At 39.0% G+C, this 19,772-nt stretch overlaps 1 long non-coding RNA gene across 1 annotated transcript in view; it reads right to left on the bottom strand.

Moving 5' to 3' along the window:
• LOC144577985 (uncharacterized) overlaps window positions 1–18,586 on the bottom strand; it is a 41,957-nt gene extending 23,371 nt beyond the window's left edge. The window contains exon 1 of the long non-coding RNA XR_013522871.1: window positions 18,451–18,586. This is a non-coding gene — a long non-coding RNA (uncharacterized LOC144577985). The remainder of the gene's footprint in view (window positions 1–18,450) is intronic.
• Window positions 18,587–19,772: the final 1,186 nt, after the last annotated feature.

The following is a 19,772-nucleotide window of genomic DNA, read 5'->3' as shown; positions in this document are numbered from 1 at the left end:
AAAACATCAGTTACCTGATACCATGAAGCAGCTAGTTTAAGACATCTATTTATTGTCCTTTGATATTAGTGGTACTGCTAGCTTTATGGTAGAAAACGTGTATTTTAATAGTTTATGTAGCATTTAATTAAGAAATAAAGTGTAATGAGATGCGGTTTATGGGATTCATTATGCTTTAGAGAGTCTAGTTGGCCTTCTGATATGTATTTTCATCTTGCAGTATGCATCTTTTTAATGAACTCCAGCCTCAGAAGATATTGCCAAAAACCTAATTTTTTCAGTTTAAGCATCTAATGATATAGGATTTCATTAAATTAGTATACTCTAGAAACAATGCCAACATTTTCTCCATCTAATCTCATACAGGCATGCTTTATACTCCAAAATAACTGAGATATTATAATGCTAGAAATGTTAAGCAGGCTTTGTGCTTTAGTGAACTTTGTGTCTAAGTGTGCTTTGAAAATTTAGGTCTGAATCTTAGCTTCAGTATATAAGGGTTTGATCATGGGAATTCATTTAGACTCTGAGTCTAAGTTATCTTACATATAAAATGAAGATAACAATATTCATCTTACAGAGCTGTCATAAATATTAAATTATGCACAAAAGTGAACTAAAAATTGATCATAGACCTAAATGTAACAGCTAAAACTATAAAACTCTTAGGACTATATCATATTTTTTAAATTTCATGTTTGTAGAAAATAATGCTATCAAGAAAGTGGAAAGACAACCCTCAGAATGAGAAAAAAATATTTGCTAGCTAATAAGTCTAATAAAGGACTTGTATCTAGAATAAGGAACTCTTACAGCTTGAGAAATTAAAATACACATCTCTAAAAAGTTACACATGAATGTTCATAGCATTATTTATAATGGCTGAAAAGTAGAAGAAACAAGATAATTTCTATAAACTGATGAACAGTCACACAAAATGTGGTATATCCAAATGTGGTATATCCACATAATGGAATATTATTTTGCCGCAAAAAGGAATAAAGCACTGATATGTACCACAAACATGGATGAATCTCAAAAACATTATGCTAAGTGAAAGAAGATAGTCACAAAAGACCACCTACTTTAAGATTTATTTTACATGAAATGTTTTTTTAAAAAGAGGCAAATTTATAGAGAGAAAGTAGATTAGCAGTTGCCACAGGCTGGGCAGGGAAAAGGAGAGTAAATAAGAATGGGGAGCGACTACCTACGAGTATAGGGTTCCTTTGTAAGGATAAAAATGTTCTAAAATTAGATTGTGATTATGGTTGCACAACCCTGTGAATATACTAAAACCATTGAATTGTACACTTTTGCTTTTTTCTTTTTGAGATGGAGTCTCACTCTGTCTCCTGGGCTGGAGTGCAGTGGTACAAGCTTGGCTGACTGCAACCTCTGCCTCCCAGGTTCAGGTGATTCTCCTGCCTCAGCCTCCCAAGTAGCTGGGATTACAGGTACCTGCCACCATGACCAGCTAATTTTTTGTATATTTACTAGAGATGGGGTTTCACCATGTTGGCAAGGCTGGTATCGAATTCCTGACCTTGTGATTCACCTGTCTTGGCCTCCCAAAGTGCTGGGATTACAGGCATAAGCTACTGCGCCCAGCCTGAATTGTACACTTTAAATCAGTGAACTTTATGGTATGTGAATTATATATCAATAAAGAAATTAAAAATAATTAAATTAAAGGGCATTTTTAAAAGTCCCAGCAGACCAAACAGAACATGATAAACATTTAGCGAGTTTTAAGTCCTTTCCCTCTGGGCTGTCAGAAACCATGTTAGCTTTGTTGATTTGTTGTATTTTTTTTTATTTCATTAATTTCTGTTCTTGTCATTATTTCCTTTCTTCCACTTTTTAAAGATTTCATTTGTAGTTCCTTTTCCAACTTTTTTAGATGAATGCTGAATTCATTAATTTGTAGCTTTTCTTCTTCTCGAATACAGGCATTTAAAAGCAAACATTTAAGCATGCTTTTTCTATATTCCAATGTTTCAATTTATACAATTTTTATTATGCATTTCAAAATATTCTCAAATTACCATTTGACATCTTAAAAATTTAGAAATTCATAAAAAATAAAGAACTTTCTAGTTGTATTTTATTAATGACTTCTAGCTTAATTAAATTGTAAAAAAAAAAATAGGCTTGTGATTCCCACTCTTTGAGGTTTGTGGCAGCTTGCTTTATGACTCATTAGAAGGTCTGTCCACAGCCATCATGGTGCAATATGTTCATTATGTTAAGTTTATCATGTTCTTTAAATCCTCCATAGCCTTAATACTTGGTGTCTATCTGCTAATGAGAGAGGTATGCTTTCTCACTATAATTATTAATTTGTCAACTCCTCTTATTTGACTGAACTCTGAGTAGTTCAATGTTTCCTTTATACATTTCGAAGCCATGTTATTTCATCCACATAAAGTTAGAATTGCTGTATTATCCTGGTGAGTTGAACCTTCCATCATTATGAAATGCCTCTTTCATCTCTAATAATGCTTTCAGCCTTAAAATTTATTTTGTCTCATGCTGGCATAGCCATGTCTTTTTCTGTTCTTTTATATCCAACCTTCTGTATCCATATATTGAAAGTGTGTCATTTGTAAGCAGCATGGGCTTGGATTCTGGTTTTTTTTTTTTATGTCTAAAAATTTTTGCCTTCTAATTGATGAAAATATTCACATTATACACATGGATTTATATGTATTCCATATTTATTTGTACATACATGTGCATGCACTTCCTATTTGCCCTGCCTATGCTATGTTCCTTTCTCTTTCTTTTTTGCCTTTTTTCAGGGGGATTGATTATTTCTTATAATTTATTTTGTTTTTCTGTGTTCATTTGCAAGTGATAGGCTTTTTTACTCAGTCTCTACAATATGAATTCTTGAATTATTAAAATCAAATATTAATTGATATTTTTACCCTCTTCCTCAAAAAAGCAAGGAGCTTAACATAACATTACTTTCTCTCAACTTTTATGCTTCTGCTGAAATGCGTGCTGGTCTATGTTTAAATTCTCTCTCTTCCTCCTCCTTCTCTGCCTCCTCCTTTTCCTTCCTCTCTTCTTTCCCTCTCTTTCTGCCTTCCTCTGTACTCTCTAACATCTGGATCTATGTCACAATATATTATCATTGTTGTCTTGTAAGAGCACCATCCATTTAGATTTACTGATACGTTTGCCTTTTTTTCATTGTTCATTTTTTATTCCAGTATCCATAAGCCTCTGTCAGGTATAATTTTTGCCTGAGGAACAACCTTTAAAGTCTGTTGCTGATTAATTCTCTCAATTTTGTGTATCTTAAATGTCTTTGTTTCACTTTCATTCTTGGAGGAAATTTTTGTTAGGTATGAAATTCCAAGCTGACAGTTATTTTCTTTCTAAAAAAATCTCCCTATTTTGACTTTCAATTGTTTTTCTTGAAGAGCCAACCTTCAGTCCAACAGTTGATCCTTTAAAGGTGAACTTTTTTTTTCTTCTAATTTTGGATTTTCTACTTGTCTTGGAATTTTGCCAGTTTTATTTTGAGATGTCTTTTTGTTTATCATACTTGGGTTTGTGGAACTTATTTTTATCTGTGAATTGAAGTCACTCATCCGTTTGGGAGATTCACAGCCATTAGTATTTCAAATATTGCATCTGTGCTATGGAGTTTTTTCCTCATTTCTCCTTCTGGAAATTTATTTAAGCACATAGTAGTATATCTTCCCACTGTCTCTGCTGTGTCTCTTATCCTGTTTTGTATTGTTATCTTTTTCTCTTCCCATATTTTATTCTGTATAATTTCTTCTGAACTGCTTTCTAGTTTTTTAATTTTCTATTCAGTTGTATCTAATCTATTGTCAAATGCAACCACTGAATTACCAATGTTTCTTAAAGTACAAAAATGTAATTTAGTTCCTTTATGAGATTTTTAGTTCTAGAATTTTGATTTGATTTTTCTTATATTCCAGTTATTTACATTTTCAGCCTTTCATCCATTTTCTCCTCTTCTCCATATATATACCCATACACACACATGCACATACATACATATATAAATAAATCAGGTTTCTTTTTAAGTCCTTGTTGGCTAACTGATATTTTGAACACCTATGGACCTGCTTCTCTTGGTTTTTAGACATAGGACCGCATCTTTGACTTGCCTAATTTTTTTTATTGTCAGACATGGTATATATAACTGTACTGAAGCTTCACAACCTTTCTCTAGAAAGGATTTATCCCTCCACTGGGCACATGGCAACGTTATCACTTCAATCCAATGAGGAACATCTGCCTTTGGCTTTCTAGGCTTTTCAACTAACAGCTTCCTGTGTTTTTAGCAATCTTATAAGACAAAGTCAGAGTTGGAGTGGTCTCCTTATAAAATTGCTTAAAAACCATCCTCTAATTTTCAAAGGTTTTCCCACTTAAGTTTGCAGGCTTCCACCACATGTATTCCTAGTATTTAGCAAATGTCTTCAGGGAAAAACCAGTTATGCTTTTGAGAACATCTCCTCTCTGCTGGTTTATTTCTTTTGTTTCAACAACCCTCCCAAATTGTGCATCAAATGCTCAGATCTGACACATGCCTCTAGGATAAAAGTAGCTGTGAAAGTCAGCTCAGTTAAGGTTCTTCCTTCCTGGATTCTTAGTCCCACTAATTCTTATTGTCTCAGCAGCTCTCCACTGCCTTAGAGAGATGCTTTTTCAGTTGTATCCATGTTTCCTAGGTGGGAATTGTTCTACGTGGGAGTGCTGGTCTGCTGCCAGTCATTTCATCCCACTCAGTAGAAGTCCTTTCAGAATGTTTATGTCACTTTTTGCAGTTTCTAAGCTAGTGGCTAAAACTTTCAAACTTGTTTTTTTATCTTCATATATGTAATAAGCAAAATTTAATTTAAAGTTTGTGCCAAATAATTCTAGTGTGTGGAGTCCCTGCCAGTCTGTCTGTATTTTCTGTTGTTTCTATTGATGATTGTTGTTATCTCATGTTTGAGAATAGCTGGTTATCATTGCTTATGTATCAGACATAGAATTTGAAAAAGAAAATATTTTGAATAATGTTTTAATGCCTAAAATGACTTTAGTTTCCTCCAGAGAGACTTTTTGTTTGTTTTTTCCAGATGCCAAGTGATATCAGCAATTAAGATCACTTTAGCAGTTTCATGGATTAGGATATCCTTGAATAACCAGTTGATTTGGATCTAATCATCAGTTTCTACAAGGGTTGTTTTACTTCTAATTTACCCTTAGACTTGTGAAATTTTTCTACCTGGATTTAGAAATCAAGACAAATATTTTTCAGCAAAGCAAATGATAACATATAAAACCTAAAAGCTATCAGTAGCTATATTTCCTGTTATGTGGGAAAACAAAAACAAAATGAGATTGACATGAAGTCAGAAACAGCCATAATAATAGCTAATACTTATATAGGGCTTGCTCTGGAATTGTCTATTTTAAGCAGTATTTACATCAACTCATTTGTTCTCACCACAACCTTGAAACAGAGTAAGTCCCGTTGTAGTTTGAGTCCTTGGCTTCAGTTGTTCCCAATACTCAGCCCAACTACTGCCATTCATTCTTACAACAGTCAGAGACTGAAATGTGAGGTTTCTCGCCTCACAGCCTTTGTTTGCTCAGATTTTATCAGCGGCCTCAGGAATGACTTGCCTTTTTCCAGCTCCAGGTCTTAGGGCGGCCAGGTCTTTCTTTTTCATAAATAATGGCATTGTACGGCTTGACAATTTTTTCATTTCTATTCATCAAACTAGCTGTTACTGACTGACAGAAACTGCTGCAAACCCTTCCCCAAGTAGACTGCACAAAACATTTTTTGAACAAACAGTACAGATCCCTACAATGCCCCCAAAAAGGTATTTTATAATTTATGGGTTATTACAAATAAAACATTATGTTAACCATAAATGAAATTACAAAGGAAAAATCCCTCACAATTGTATTACCTTAAGAGTTCTTACATTCTCTTTGTAATTCTTAGCCATATTTTTTATGAACATGGTTGCCATTATTCTTAGCTACATTATTAAGTGCACTTAACAATTCATTAGTATTTCTCATGGTATTGATTAGAAGACCCCAGAAAAAATAATGGGGTAGACATTGGCATTGTTCATCATATAACAGTAGATTAGAGCAAGGGGTAGGTGAAGCTTCCAGTGGAACTAAAAATTACTGAGTACTATGGTTTGAACATCCCTTCTAAAACTCATGTTGAAATTTAATTGCCAATGTAAGGATATTGGGAGGTGGGACCTAAAAGAGTTGGTAAGGTCAGGAGGTCCTAATGCCGTTACCTCTGTAGTGGGTTAATTATCTTGAGGGTGGGTTCCTGATAAAAGGATGAAGTTCAGCCCGTTTCTCTGTCTCACATGCTCACTTGCCCTTGTACCGTGTCATGACGGAGCACAGAAGCCCTCGTCAGAGGCTGGCACCATGCTTTTGGACTTCTCAGTCTCCAGAACAATGAGCCAACTAAATCTCTTTCTTTACAAATTATGCACTATGTGGTATTCTGTTATAGCAGCAGCAAACAGATTAAACTGAATCTTAACTGTTCCTAAGGCCCTTTCTTTACTTTAGCCATATTTTTTAAGAACATGGTTGCCATCACTCTTAGCTACATTATTATTTCTCATGGTATTGATTAGAAGCCCCTAGAAAAAATAATGGAGAAGGATAGGATCTTTAATCTGGTGCCACATAGGGTCAAATTTGTGACACACTCATATGACCTTTGTTATTCACTACATTTCCTTTTTTTTTTTTTTTTTGAGCAAAGCAAGATGTAAATTATTCACATTCAGAAACTAACACTCAGAAGATTACATGATTCACATTCATATAAATGGTAAAGCTGATATTTGAGTCCTAGTCTAAAAGACAAAAATAGCAGTTTAATCACTATCACTTCCTTGGCCCCTGTAGCAGACTCCTTTGGAGTGCCCCCTGTCAAGTTGCCAGATATAAGAAATAAAAACATAGATCATCTAGTAAAATTTGAGTTTCAGGTGAATAATAAATTAGTTTTGGGTAGATGTATGCCTCAAATATTGTGTACTTTACCCACATATCCCATACTAAAGAAATGGGCCTAAGTGGCCACTCCTAACACCTCCCTTCTCTCCCTTCTCTCCCATCTGCTTGCTTTCACTATCTTTCTCTCTCTCTCTCTCTCTCTCTCTCTCTCTCTCTCACTCTCTCAACTTAAAGGCACAGAAAGTATACTCAGAGGGTCTTTAGCACTGCAGCTGTAAAGTCTTGTCAAGCTGAAATCAAAACTAGTACCATGGTATGCCAAGACACATGCATGCAGAATACATGGGATAGTGAAGGAAACTGCTTGCAGAGAGGAGACTGAAGCAAAGTGCAGAAAGAACCCAAAGTAGAGAAAAGCTACATGACAGCTTCCCCTGCCTGAAAAGCACAGCCATGCATGCTACACTGAGGTCCAGAAGATTCTCCTGTATCTCTACTAACTTGACAGAGTTCTCCTTCCTTATAGAACCTCCTCCAGGCATTAGTGGGAGTCTGTGGCTGGTGGAATAGCTGAACTTTCTGGCTGAGTTTGGAGAGTCAGGCCCAGTCACTGGCTTTGCAGTGACATGCAGTGGGCACTGTGCCTATGTGGGCAGCATGTAGCCAATGCATCAGTTCCCTTCCTGCTCATTCTGCTAAGGAACTTCATGCCCAATTGACTCAAACCTGAAGACCAGATTCTTCAGACAGACAGAGAGGAGGTCTAAGGGGTCAGGAAGCTTTCTGGAATACACTTTAAGATGTCGTTTTTTGATCCATCTCTACTGGTCCAATCACACATACACACACACTCACCCCTACCTGTATGTGCTCCAGTCATTCTTTCCTTTCTGTTCCATCACATTTATTTTCATACCTACTCCCCAACTTCTCTTTGAAACTCAGGTGTAATGTGTCAAATCATTTTTCAGGTACAGAGTGGCTCAAAGCAGAAATGTGAACTCTGCAAGGTAGAGGCCTAAGCTTCTCTAAAGGATGCCTTCCCAAAGGTTGAGACTTTCTTTTCCAAGGTCAGGATATTGCCAGACACAGCAGAATCACTTTCTGATTGCTGAGACCTCCTATGAGCTTCTTTGCTCCAAAGAGGCAGAATCTCAAGTTCTTTGATCTCTGCCCTGCGAATGCAAATTAGCCAACACAGGCAGCATCAAAGGCAGTGCTGACCCTGAGTAAGCACAGCGTTGTTTTCCTCCTCACTTTATCAGCTAAGATGCCTAAAGCCCAGGAGAAAACTACCCAGTGAAGGGAAGAGTTCATACTCAGCCAGGACACAATTCCAGCTCTGACTCCTAAAAATAAAGATTGTTCTCTCTAACTGAAAACCTCATCACGTAGGGACTGCACTTAGCTCTAGAAAGAAATGCTCACAAAATTCATAGCCAATATTATTCTACTTATATTGCTTTTCATTAAATCACTCTCAGGTCAATGATCTCACTTGACTTCACAGTTCCCATTCGGCACCCAAAGGATGACTCAGTGGACATTTACAGTGTCTATCCAGCACTCATGGATTACAGTCCCAAGGTTTCCAACCGCCCCTTGCAGGCCCTGTGCTTGGGGAGACTGACCTCACCCTCAGGCCTACAGGAGCCTGGATAAGCAGAGCCAAGCAGCCTGTGTAACTGTCTTCATCACAATCATGTTCTTGAGTCTTTGCCCATGATCTAATCTAGCTCAGTCAGGATTCCTGCTGAAAGCTGGGGCAGAAGCTGTGCCTTTTCTTCTGCAAGCTTGAACTAGAAGTCAGGCAGTATCAATCTGCTGCGACCCACATGTAAATTGAGCCAACACTCTGGGTGGCAGAACAGAAAAAACATGTAAAGAAAGTGCAACCTTGATAAGAGCACAGTTGAGCTGCTGATTCAGCCACACTGATGCCTGTTTTTATGCTGGACTTTCCAGGCACACAGATGAACAAATCTCTCATTTATCCAAACTTGGAATTGCATTTTTTATTATGTGCAATTAAAGACAAGTAAAACAACTAGTGAATGTTTTCGTGAGTAATGTGACAGTGGCCGTTCCAAAATTGCTTATGTGTGTGCCTGGCGCAGTGTGCAACCTGCACAACTATACTGTGTGGGCTTTGGCATAGAAGCAAGTATTTATCTTAGAGCTGCATTTACAAAGCAAACATAATGTTTACATCTAGATTGATTGCATATTTGGGTGATTTGAAGAAGTGAACTGACAGAGACTATGCATCCTCATTCATTTATTCAAGTATTTATTAATACAAAAATATTATTGAATGCCTAATATATGCCAGGCCCTGACAGAGAACTGCACAAGGCAAGGAACTTTTCCTCCTATGTTTTAACCAGGGAGAATGATCATAAACGAATTAGTATGTAATATAAGAACAAATAATGATGTGTTATGAATAAAAATAAATTAAGGGAAAGAGTGCAGGGAGTGGCAAGAATTATTTAAATAGAGTAAATTAAATAAGGTGCCTCTGAGAGGCAACATTTGAGAAGAGATCTGAATGAAGTAAGGAGCCAAATTGTATGAAAATAGGAGGAGAATTTCAGGCAAAGAGAGCAGCCAATGCAAAGAAGCTGAGGCAGAAACAATGTTGGCATGTTTAAGAAACTAGAAAGGCAGTGTAGCTGGAGCAGAACAAATGAAGATGAGAATATAGGCAATAAAATAAGAGAAGTAAGCAAGGGCCAGTCATGTAGGGGGTTCCGAGACCAGAAAGGAGACTGGATTTATAGTCATCTCTCAGTACACAAGGATTGGTTCCAGGATTCTCTGTGTATACTCAAATCTCTACAAACCCAAGTCTCACAGTGGCCTCTGTGAAATCCAAGTATAAGAAAAGTCAGCTCTTGACCAGGCACAGTGGTTCATGCCTGTAATCCCAGCACTTTGAGGCAAAACCATCACTTGAGGCCAGGAGTTTGAGAGCAGCCTGGCCAACATAACGAAACCCATCTCTACTAAAAATACAAAAATTAGCCAGAGGTGGTGATGCATGCCTGTAGTTCCAAATACTCAGGAGACTGAGGCACAAGAATCACTTTAACCTGGGAGGTGGAGGTTGCAGTGAACTGAGAACATGTCACTACACTCCAGCCGGGGCAACAGAGTGAGGCACCATATCAGAAAATAAATAAAATTAAAGAAAAGTCAATTCTTTGCACACTTGGGTTTCAAGTCCCCTGAATATTCTATTTTTGATCTGCATTTGGTTGAAAAAAATTCACATCTAAATCTACTACATTTCAAACTCTTGTTGTTCCTGGGTTAATTGTAATTCTTTATTTTATTTTAAATTCCAGGATACATGTACAGAGTGTGCACGTTTGTTATGTAGTTATACACGTGCCATAGTTGTTGGCCACACCTGTCAACCCACTATCTAGGTTTTAAGGCCCACATACATTAAGTATTTGTCCTAATGCTCTTCTTCCCCTTTCCGCCCTTTCAGGGTGGCCACACCCTGAAAGCCCCAGTGTGTGTTGTTCTCCTCTCTGTGTCCATCTATTCACAATGTTAAACTCCCGCTTATTAGTTAGAACAAGCAGTGTTTGGTTTTCTGTTCCTGGGTTAGTCTGCTGAGGATGATGGCTTCCAGCTTCATCCACGTCCCTGCAAAGGACATGATCTTATTCTTTTTTATGGCTGCATAGTATTCCATGGTGTATATGTGCCACATCTTCTTTAACCAGTCTATCATTGATGGGCATTTGGGTTGATTCTATGTCTTTGCTATTGTAAATAGTGCTGCAATAAACATATGTGTACATGTGTCTTTATAGCAAAATGATTTATATTCCTTTGGGTATATACCCAGTAATGCCATTACTGGGTATGTCTGGTTCTAGATCATTGAGGAATCTAGATCATCGACGATCTAGAACCAGAAACACCATCTTCCACAATAGTCAAACTAATTTACAATCCCATCAACAGTGTAAAAGTGTTCCTATTTCTCCACAGCCTCGCCAGCATCTATTGTTTTCTGAGTTTCTAGTAATCACCATTCTAACTGGTATGAGATGATATCTCATTGTGGTTTTGATTTGCATTTTTCTAATGACCAGTGATGATGAGCTTTTTTTTCATGTGTTTATTGGCTGCATAAATGTCTTCTTCTGAGAGGTGTCTGTTCATATCCTTTGCCCACTTTTTGATTTTTTTTTAATTGTAAATTTGTTTAAGTTCTTGTAGAGTCTGAATATTAGACCTTTGTCAGATGGGTAGATTGTAAAAATTTTCTCCTATTCTGTAGGTTGCCTGTTCACTCTGATGCTAGTTTCTTCTGCTGTGCAGAAGCTCTTTAGTTTACTTAGATCTCAAAATTTGTCAATTTTGGCTTTTGTTGCAATTTCTTTTGGTGTTTTAGTCATGAAGTCTTTGTCCATGCCTATGTCCTGAAGGGTATTACCTAGGTTTCCTTCTAGGGATTTTATGGTTTTGGGTTTTACATTTTAGTCTTTCATACATCTTGAGTTAAGTTTTATATAAGGTATACAAAAAGGGTCCAGTTTCAATTTTCTGCATATGGGTAGCCATTTTTCCCAGCACCTTTTATTAAATAGGGACTCCTTTCCCCATTGCTTGTGTTTGTCAGGTTTGTTGAAGATCATATGGTTGTTGATGTGTGGTGTTATTTCTGAGGTCTCTGTTCTGTTGCATTGGTCTATATGCCTTTTTTGGTACCAGTACCATGCTGCTTTGGTTACTGTAGTCTTGTAGTATAGTTTGAAGCCAATTAGCATGATGCCTCTAGCACCATCATCAAGTTGGCTTCATACCCAGAATACAAAGCTATTTCAACATATGCAAATCAATAAACTTAATCCATCACATAAACAGAACCAATTATGAAACCACATGATTATATCAACAGACGCAGAAAAGGCCTTCAATAAATTCAACATCCCTTCATACTAAAAACTCTCAACTAACTAGGTATTGATGGAATATATCTCAAAATAATAAGAGCTATTTATGATAAACCCATAGCCAATATCATACTGAATAGGCAAAAGCTGGAATCATTCACTTTGAAAACAAGCACAAGACAAGGATGCTACCCCTATCTCACCACTCTTATTCACATAGTATTGGAAGTTCTGGCCAGGGCAATCAGAAAAGAGAAAAAAATAGCGTATCAAATAGAAAGACAGGAAGTCAATTTGTCTCTGTTTGCAGATGACATGATTCTACATTTAGAAAACACCAGCGTCTCAATCCAAAAACTCCTTAAGCGGATAAGCAACTTCAGCAAAGTCTCAGGATACAAAATCAATGTGCGAAAATCCCAGGCATTCCTATACACCAACAATAGACAAGCAGAGAGCCAAATAATGAATGAACTCCCATTCACAATTGGTATAAAGAGAATAAAATACCTTGGAATATAGCTTGTAATGGATATGAAGGACCTCTGCAAGAACTACAAACCACTGCTCAAGGAAATAAGGGAGGACACAAAGAAATAGAAACACATTCCATGCCTGTGGTTAGGAAGACTCAGTACCATGAAAATGGGCATACTTCCCAAAGTAATTTACAGATTCCATGCTATTCCCATCAAAGCTATTCCTGTCAAACTACCATTGACTTTCTTCACAGAATTAGTAAAAACTACTTTAAATTTCATATGAAACCAAAAAAGAGAATAAATAGGCAAGACAGTCTTAAGCAAAAAGAACAAGGTTAATTGTAATTCTTAAGCAGCAGTAAAAGGCTTTTGTGCAGATAACAATCTGATTTAAGCTTTAAGATGCCTCAACACAGATGAACTCAAAAACAATGTCGAAAAAAGAAACAAGTTGGAGAAGAATTAATGAGTCCAAAACAAACAATACTAATCAATATATTATTTAAGGATACAATTTTATTTTTTAAAAAATGAAAAGCAGAAAATGATAAACACAAAATTCAGGATGTGAATTACCTCTCAGGGGAGGCAGGAGAATGCAATTTGTGAGAGAACGCAGGGCCTATCTAGAGTATTGTAAATTCTGTTTCTTCAGCTGCGGGGTGGCCATGGGGTTTTCATTTTATTATTATTATTTAAATCATATGTAGTTTGTTTCCTAGATATGATAGATTTGATAATAAAAAAAAGTACTTTAGCAGTAGTGGATGATTGACTATAAGTGGCCAAGATTGACACAGGGAGACTCATGACAGAGCTGCTGTTAGAATCCAGCTGAGTGGAGATGGTGGTGTGGCTAGTGCGTGGCAGTAAGTGAGAATGGATGAGATGTGGGTATATTTTGAAAGTGGAGCTAATAGGAATAGCATATGCATTGCATGTAGGATATGAGTGGAAAAAGGAGATGGAAAAAGTAATAGAGAGGAGCAGCCTAGGGGACAAACACCAGACCTCATTTCTTCGGACCCGTCTAGCTCTCCTGAGCTGGTCACCAAGGTTCTAACAGGTCTTGCTGAAGATCTTCAACAAAAGCCCAGAAAACAGTTTTTCCAATAAAGTAATTCTCCAGATAACTGAGCTTTTGAGCAATCTAAGCAGAGAAAATGAAGAATGAGAATAAAAATTAAAACCCCCAAATAAACATAACTAAATGGTATGGATGAACTCAGCAGGAGAAAAGGAAGCAAAATCAGGAGAGAGACTGCCTTACTTCCTTGGAAACTCTGCCAAGTTAAGGTTGAAGCTCCTCTGAGCAGGGCCACCTGAGGTTAGCCTGACCTCTCCCGAGTCTACAGGGCCAGTTCTGCCAATCCAACTGGAGTAGTAGAGCCATATGAGGGGCAGGGAGATCTTTGTCAGACCAGACCTCTGACTCCATGCATCCACCCAACAATTCCTAAGGAGGAGGAGGCACCCTCATCACTGTGCACCAGCTTTTCCCTCGTACCTTGGGACAGCCAGAAGGATTCATAATAGGCCACAATTCTGGAGGCTGGATGATGCCAGGGCCCTAATTTAAAGCCAGAGACAACCATGGTTCTTGGTTTAGAACATTTTTTTAAAAATTAGCGTATGCATGTGATGATTCAGGTTTTGAAGCTCTCTCTTCCTCCCTGCCCCTTATTTTCTCCCTTCCTGTTCCTGAATCAGGCTAAATTAATACTATGAACTATAATAATGATAGCTACTCCTCCTCTACCGTTTACTGTTCACTATTTATGTGCCAGGCACACTGCTAAGTGGTTTCCTTACATTAACTCATTTTATCATCAATACCACCTTGTGAGGTAGCTATTATTATCTGCATTTCACACATAATAATGTCAGCTCACATTTATCCAGATCATTCCATCTGCCAGACACTGTGCAAAGAATAGGTGTTGTATCATTATAAGGAAGGTACTACTCTCCCTCCCATATCATAGAGGAGGAAACTCACTCAGAGAAGCCAGGTAACTTGCTCAAGGTTTTACACCCTGTCGGGAGCAGGCCGGAAATGTCTGGGCAGGATTTCCTCAGAAGGACTTTCAGCCTGGGAAGTTCCAGCCATTGCAGGCCAAAATCCAGGTACTAAGGAAGCCCCCTAAAGGCATTCTCAGTAACAGCTTTACTGCGATATCTGTGATCCCTTTACTCACAACACCACTGGCACCAATTGCAGGGAGTTTTCCACATGCCAGCCAATTCTCCAGCTCTCCAGACACCAACTGGGTATTCTGCAGTTCAGTTCTGAAAATAACTGCCCAGAGTTAGCGCAGGCCCCACTGGTTAAGGGCTTAATGCCACAGACTCCCTAATTGCAAGTGTGGGCCTTCCAGATGGACCAAATATAAATTAGGGATTCCCAGGACCCTCCTCCTTGAGTTTTATAATTTGTTTGGTTCACAAAACTAAGAAAGAACTTTACTATTACTAGTTTATTGTACAGGACACAACTCAGAAACGGCCAAATGGAAGAGATGCAGGGAGCAAGGTATGGGAGCAGGGGCACACCACTCTCCCAGCATCACTGAGGCGTTCACCAACCTGGGAGCTCTCTGAACCCCTTCATTTAGGAGTGTTTAAGGGAGGCTTCATTCATAGGCATGACTGATTACATCATTGACCACTGGTGGCTAACTCATCACCAGCTTCTCTCTCCTGCCTGGAGGTCTGTGGGTGGAGCTGTTAGTTCCAAACCTCTAATTACTTGGTCTTTCCAATGACCAGTCCCAGCTGGAGCTGTCTAGGGCCCCTCCCCACCCAGCCACCTGTCATTCACTAGCATACAAGCAGCACCCTTATCCCTCTGGAGAGTCTAAGGGATTTAGGAACTGTGCCACAACCTAAGACAAAGACCAAATATACAGTCAGCCCTCTGTCCTCTACATCTGTAAATTCAATGAAAATATTTGGAAAACATAAATATCAAATAACAATTAAAAATAACACAAATTTAAAAAATACTGTATAACAACAATTTACATAGCATTTACATTATAATAAGTATTATGAGAATCTAGAGATGATTTAAAGTACACGGGAGGTAGTGTATAGGTTATATGCAAATACCACACCACATTACATAAAGGACTTGAGCATCACAGATTTAGTTTCTGAGGGGGATTCCAGAACCATTCCCCCACAGATATTGAAGGATGACTATATATTTCTTATTGTTACCAGTGGCAAAGCCACACGGGTCTGCATCAACTTCAGTTCTTGCCTCTTCAGAAGACAAAATTCCACTGAAGGGGTATAAGGCAGAGTGAGAGACCAAGACAAGTTTTAGAACAGGAATGAAATTTTATTAAAAAGCTTTAGAGCAGGAATGAAAGGATGTAAAGGACACTTGGAAGAAGGCCAAGCAGACAAATTGAGAGATCAAGTGTGTGGTTTGAGGTTTCAACTTGGGGTTTTATGTGTTGGCATGCTTCCGGGGTCCTGCACTAACTACTTCCGATTCTTCCCTTGGGGAGGGCCGTCCACATGCACAGTGGCCTGCTAGCACTTGGGAGGGGCCACATGCACAGTGTGTTTATTGCAGTTGTGTGTTTGCGCGCTGGAGGCATTTTTTCCTTACCAATCCAGTGCTCCTAGGCAAAGATCAACCACCATTTTGACTCTTAATGCGCATGCCTGAGCCCACTTGCGCAACCCCTAAGAGCTTACTGAGAAGCTGCTCATCACCAGTTTCAGATGTTTCTATCTATTGGGAGGCTGCCTTTCTCTGCCGCCGGCTGTGACCAATTATTATTTTAGAGAGCGAGCTTAACAACTGCTTGAGCATCACCTGATGGTCACCTGACATTCCTGGTGGGGGTGTGGGGGTGCCCTCTCCTGTCCTGCTTATGTCTGACTAGCTACGTATGGTAACATTATTACTTCACAAATCATATAATTCACCCATTTAAAGTGTAATGATTAACTGGTTTTAGTATATTCAGAGTTGTGCAACTATCACCACATGTTAGAACATTTGAATCACCTCAAAAAGAAATCTCACTTACCTTAGTTATCAGCCCCCAAGTCTCCATTCTCACAGCTCTAGTTAATTGCTAATCCACTTTCTTTTTCAGTTAATTTGCCTATTCTGGACATTTCATATAAATAAAATCATGCAATATGTGACATTTGTGACTGTCTTCTTTTACTTTTTTTTTGTTGTTGTTGAGACAGTGTCACTCCGTTACCAGGCGCCAGGCTGGAGTGCAGTGGCACGACCTTGGCTCACTGCAACCTCCACCTCCCTGGTTCAAGCAATTCTCCTGCCTCAGCCTCCTGAGTAACTGGGACTACAGACGCACGCCACCACGCCCAGCTAATTTTTTTGTAATTTCAGTAGAGATGGGGTTTTACCATGTTGGCCAGATGGTCTCGATCTCTTGATCTTGTGATCTGCCCGCCTCGGCCTCCCAAAGTGCTGGGATTACAGGTTTTAGCCACCACACCCGGCCTGTCTTCTTTTACTTAACATGATGTTTTCAAGGTTCATCTTTGTGTATATCAAGCTTTAGTAATTCATTTCTTTTTATTGCCAAATAATATTCCATTGCAGTGCTATATCATACTCTATCCATTCATCTGCTGGTAGACATGTGGGTCGTTTCCACTTTGAAGCCATTATGAGTCATGCCACTATCAACACTCAAGTAAAAGTTTTTGTGTGGATGTTTTTCATTTCCTGTTGGCACTTTTCTACAGGCCTCTGAGATAGTGTTAAAGACAAATATTTGAACTTGAACTTCAATGATGTCCAGAAAAGAGTGAGCTGCCATATCTACAGCCTTATGTGCCACCAATTTAATCTACATGACGACCTTGTGAACTAGATTTTTTTTAATTCATAAATTAAAACAATTTCTATATCTGTTCTCAAAACCCATGCTATTAAACACTGCAATACAGCCTCCCACTCGATTTGGGGAAAAGGGATGTTATTCCCATTTCCGCACATAATATGGTGTGGCTTAGCAGTCTAACAAGTTCTGGAGAAAACTGTTGAAACTGCTAGGTGGGAAGGTCTCCCTGGGGAAACTCCAACCAGCATGCGCTGGGAGGAGTGCGCACTTGGGTGGAGCCACTGAAGTTTGCTCTGTGCTGTAGTGGGGAGGAACCTGGGACTTGAACTGCGAGGCAGGAAGCGCACCAGCAGGGACTCTGGCTTTGTAAAGGGTCCCCGTTTCCTTTTTACGTTTTTGCCCAATAAACCCTGCCCTGCTCACCCTTCAAATTGTCTGCGAGCCTAAATTTTTGTGGCCGTGCGACAAGGACCTCATCTTTAGCTGAACTAAGGAAAAGTCCCAAAACACCGTGAAAGGAAGCTAACAATCTGAGGCCCCAAACTCATTATGCCAAAGGGAAAAGTCAAGCTTGGAAAGTGAATCATGCAAAACTGCCTCCCATTTTGTTCTTATATAGGTTGATAAAAAGAAAGAAGGCTACTGACCTCTCCAGGGCCCCTCCCTCACAATTTGCTTAGGAGGAAACTCCTTGTGATCCCCAAGATCTTTACCCTAAAACAATTCTGTTGAATTTCACCCAATGTAAATTAACAGACTATCTTCACAGGTATGGGACAAAGACAGAATTAGGAGTCATCCCTCCCTCACTTAAGATAAATGCATATTTGACTGCTTTATATTTTTTCTTACGTAAAAATGTAGATTAACCACTCACCAGACAAATGCAGAATTGACTATTTTCTATCCTCTTCTTTCACATGTAAAATATGAATTCAGTGAAGGCTGATCAAAGCCTCAGAAGAATGCAATTGCTTTTCTCTCTTATTTACACTACCCCGTTTTCTTTCCACTTTCCCTTACTGCCTGCTCTTTTCCCTTTAATTATAAAAGTCCTTAAACCCCGTTTGGAAAAAGCGCAGTTCACAGATGTTCCTGTGATTCTGGGTTCCTTTTTCCCTGGCACATGCTCAATTTTGGCAAAAATAAACCTGTAAGATGATGGAGACTTACTTCTGTCATTTCGTTTGATTTACAGAACACATTGCCATTTGATACCTCGAGGGTGTTGTGGCTTCGGGAGTATCTGAAGCTTGCTTCCTGGGCTGGGCAGTTTTTATTTCATGAAGGACAACAGCAGTCACAGCAGAGGAAAAGCATCTTCCTTCAGTGGCTTGTGGCTGAGAGACAGCAACTAGGATGGTGGAGCAGAGGAACAGAGGATCGTTATTGCATGTGTGTGAGACATCTGTAGAGACATCTGAAAATAAGTGAAAAGCATAGGCAGAAAACTAAGAGGAGCCATTGTGTGACATGCTAATTGCCCCTTAAACTGCATACCTCGCCCATACCTCGGCTTTCCGATGAAACTGCTCTCTGTAACCCTAATGTGACAGGCAAGCAGTTCAAACCAACGCCATTTTGGCCCCTGCACCATTTTAAGAAAAACTAACACTGGTAATAAGTAACTAAGGTCTGTAACTTTCCACCCTACCCAGACAATGTGTAAACTAATGCTTACCTTGACTTCTGTAAACCACTTAAGTAACAATCGGAATGTCCAAAGCCCCTCACCCTCATCCCTGTCCAGGAGGTGGTTTACAGGCATAAAAGGTCTTGACACCCTCCTTTAGGGGCCATGGGTTAGAGAGACATGAGCCCCCCATGGCCACTGACAATAAAGACCCTGTAATCTGGCCTAGTCTTTGTCTCAGTGGTGATTTCGTGCTTGCTCAGTTACAACAATTGAAATGAGGGAATTAGTGCTGCTGTGAACCTATTTGCACCTGTTACAGGTTGTGGGGCTTTACAGAAACTTGTGTTAAACATAGCAGCCATTTTAGAGCTTTTTCCTCTTACTTCCCCCTCTGTCTGGAGACCTTCACCACCACATTGCCAACGTGGGAATATGCTAAAATGTGGTGCACCTGGAGTTAGGTAGTAACATTGAAGTAGAGACAACAGAGTATCCCAATTACTGACTCTAGTCAGAGTTGTTGACTCTAATCACACTTTACAACCGTTTTAGACTGTGCTGCTGTAACAGAATTCCTGAGACTGGGTATTTTATAGAAGAGAAATTTACTTTCTCACACTTCTGAGGCTGTGTAATCCAAGATCAAGGGACCAATAGGTTCAGTATGTCTAGTGAAGGATGCATCCTGCTTGCAAATGGCGCCTTGATGTTGGATTCTCCAGAGGGGAGGAATGCTGTGTCCTCACATAGCAAAAGATGAAAGCATAAAAGGGACAAACTCCCTCTGTCAAGGCCCTTTAGATGGGGACCTAATCCCATTCATGGGGGAGGAGTCCTCATGAGTTAATCACCTCTTTAAGCCCCACCTCTTGATAGTGTCATATTGGCAACACATGAATTTGGG

This window comes from Callithrix jacchus, chromosome 10, assembly GCF_049354715.1.
Source record: "Callithrix jacchus isolate 240 chromosome 10, calJac240_pri, whole genome shotgun sequence".
In the NCBI taxonomy this organism is placed as follows: Eukaryota; Metazoa; Chordata; class Mammalia; order Primates; family Cebidae; genus Callithrix; species Callithrix jacchus.
This window is presented reverse-complemented; position numbering and strand designations above follow the sequence as displayed.